Genomic DNA, 3,246 nt, shown 5'->3' with positions numbered 1-3,246 from the left:
CTGTTTTTCAATATGATAAATCCTAGCCTAAATAATAAACAAGGGACATACAAGGGTATACAGACAAACAATTATTAAACTTATATGATTCGTACCTGGTCCTTTCGCACCCCCATGTTAGATTCGCCCAAGACGATAAATAACTGTTCGCTCGTACTCTTGACGGTAGAATGTTTATATATTTTTTAACTTTAAATAAAATCCAATTTTATCTTTATTCTTTTTTAAAAGCAGAAGACATAGAACTTTCAGAAAAAAGAGCAATTACATGCTGGCTCAAGCCACATACCTTTAACTAGCGTCCTTAAACTCTTATTATGCGGGTTTTTTTTGTAGTAAACTTTTCATTTTTACAAACTGGTTAACATCTATGCCGAAATTTCATACTATATCTATCGTAAAAACACTAGTATGCGCCTTTTTGTTGTTAACATTCAAAACTTTATTCTTCTACAGAATAGGTCCAAATGAGGTGCCCCTTGTGACGTCTTATTAATGACGTCATCAGACTTTTTATGGCTATCGGCTAAATTAGTATTAACTGTGTCAAAATGGAGATGAAATAACATTTAATTATAAATTGTGTTATTATGCATATCACGCACAAACCTTTAAGGAACACAGAAATGAAAACGGAAAGAAGGGAATGATGAAAATATTGGAAAAAAATTTGAGAAGTCCTGCGCATGCGTTAGATTCGTCTTTATCCGGAGCACTGTTGGCCATAATGGCTGAAAATGAAAAACCATGGTATCAATGGCAAAGTCAAATTATTTCATTATTGTTATATACGTAATACTTATTAAGTTGCAAGGCCATTTTATCGTGTGTTTTGTCACAGGAGGTGTTACTTTTGTTCCCAGTGGCGTGAATGGAATCCACACCTGCTATTATTTAAGTTACATGTGACCTGCGTGATTAAGTGACATGTGACCTAAAAGTATGCATTTTTCTTCAGATGTAAGTAAGATATGTCACTCTTAAAAACGATTTAACTCAAAATAACAAGCAGTTTAAAGAATGTCAGAAAATATAATAAAGAAACATGTGGAGGAACATTGGTTTTCCTTCAAGCAATAATGATTGAAATAATATTTGTAAACGGCTTGTCAAAGATACGTTAAATATTACATGGATAGATTGGAGCCTTACGCGCTTGTGGAATTCAACATTTTTCTGTGTTATGGAGGAAAATAGATCATATAACCAGCAGTTCAGTCTGGGTATCAGATATAGATTATATGGCTTTCAGCGTTCCTATACTTTCATGTTCAAGCTCTTGGAGGAGTTATATTAGAAATGCATATTTTTCTGAAACAGGATACAAAATATCACGGAAGCTATATTTTTTGATTTCAATTGGTTTATAAAAGGAAAATAAATATTGAAATTAATTTTACAGGTAGAAACGTGATCCTTATACAAAGCTGAGCTATTAGGAAGATTATTATACGTAGATTATTTCAAACTAAGACAAAGGTTACTTTTTAGCTAAAACTTTCTTCAATAAATAAATATGAGTGTTAATATAGTTTTCCATCCTGAGTCTTGCGTTTGTCTTCCGTCGCCGGGTACCCACGTGTGATCCATTCCGGAAGACTCCATTAATCACACCAACGAACTGGAGTGTGAAGGAATGGATCCACATTGGTTTACGAAATTGACGTTGTTTTAAAGAGATCACAAGTAGGCGACCACGACAGTGAACGACGCCGAAGTTACGTTCGACGCAGTGACTAGCTTATCGGTTCCAATAATAAGTCTTGATTTAAATGAAAAGGATATAATTCATTGCTTCTGACAAGTATTTTGAGTTCTGTTTTTTGTTTATTGTCGTACGTTACTAAGACTATTCATTTATCGATCTATCGATTAAATAATTAGGCGACGTCACACTGAATTTTCTTTTTACCTGGGTTTCAACGTTACACTTTATAACTGGTTATTAGTCACGTATTACCATTACAAGTTAAAACGAACTTATTCCAGCAGTCGCTGTATCACCCCAGAAAGAATTCGTTTGATTTGTAAGACATAAACTATAACATCAAACATAGGACGGTTGACCAGACATACAATTAGAAAACATAATTATTTATTGATTTATGTAAACAAGCTGCAAAATTGAGAGGTTTTTAACATCCAGACCTCGTTCGAGTTCTAAGACGCGGTGTTTAATGGCTTTTTATTTTAGGAGGACTCGGGCCTCAAGAGGTTGGAACACGGTCCGCATAAACTCACAATTTTTGTCATTATTCGTAACGAATACTCTTAAAATCGGGAAATAGAACACCGTGTACCAAAGTAGTTGTTTTGTTGCATGTGTTTTTATGGGAGGGGAGGGAGGGGGGGGTACAACTTAAGTCAAAAGTATTTACAAGTATCGGATGGCGGGTCCGAAGTTCGTGTGGTAGCTACTGGTATCTCGGCGGCAGTCAATCGTTTTCCATCCCCGTGAATCTCTTCCATAGCAATATCCGTGTCTGTAACTTTCTCAGACATTTCTGTAATGAAGAAAGAAAAGAAGTGTACATCTCCGGCCTCAGTGACTTGGGGCCAGGGTTGAACATAAAGTCTAGTATGATGCTCACTAAACTTCTATATCAACGTCAAGAAGCAAGGCATTGTACGCTTTGAAAAGTAGTGCATTTAAATCTACATTGCGTTACCTTCTTAATGTTTGACTGTATTTTCCGTAGTGGTCTATCTGTGCGAGGCATACAATTCAAAGTATAAACAAAAGCATATTGACAATTCGCCCTATTTTGTCACGTACGCAATGCGCCCTTGAGTTTGATCGTGGAGACCGCAAACAGAAAAATAAAACAGACTTATTTTCTCCATGTATAAATGCGTCTAGACATTTTATGAGAAATATTTTTTTTTCACATTTCAAACGCAATACAGCGATTTCATTTGCGAACCAAAAAGGGCAAACTGTTAATTTACGTAATTTTACAGAGCCATTCATAATACATGAATCTTACATCTTACCTGTTCTTAAGAAGTTATCCACGTATAACGTCTTCCTTGAAATAAAACCTGATCTACGTGTATGCTTTTTTATTTATTTTCCGCATACCATAAAAAGTTTAAGCAATATGAAATACGCAAATTACTTCTAGCCTTTAAATTATGTAAAGACTACTCTGAAATAATCCCCACAACAATGCAGCCGAACAGAGAATTCCGGAATCTAATGTCTCATAAGGGCAATTTTAAAAAGCAATATTTTAAATAAATGCC

The 3,246-nt window shown here is 35.0% G+C and overlaps 1 long non-coding RNA gene across 1 annotated transcript; it reads right to left on the bottom strand.

Annotated features, from left to right (window-relative positions):
* Positions 1-664: 664 nt before the first annotated feature.
* LOC128223718 (uncharacterized) lies at positions 665-3,046 on the bottom strand. Its single transcript, XR_008259333.1, has 3 exons — positions 2,995-3,046; positions 2,379-2,504; positions 665-731 (listed from the first exon to the last, which is right to left on the bottom strand). It is a non-coding gene; the product is annotated as an uncharacterized LOC128223718 (long non-coding RNA).
* Positions 3,047-3,246: the final 200 nt, after the last annotated feature.

The sequence above is a fragment of the Mya arenaria genome, chromosome 17 (assembly GCF_026914265.1).
Source record: "Mya arenaria isolate MELC-2E11 chromosome 17, ASM2691426v1".
In the NCBI taxonomy this organism is placed as follows: domain Eukaryota; kingdom Metazoa; phylum Mollusca; class Bivalvia; order Myida; family Myidae; genus Mya; species Mya arenaria.
The sequence above is the reverse complement of the archived record's forward strand: the minus strand, read 5'-3'. Positions and strand labels throughout refer to the sequence as shown.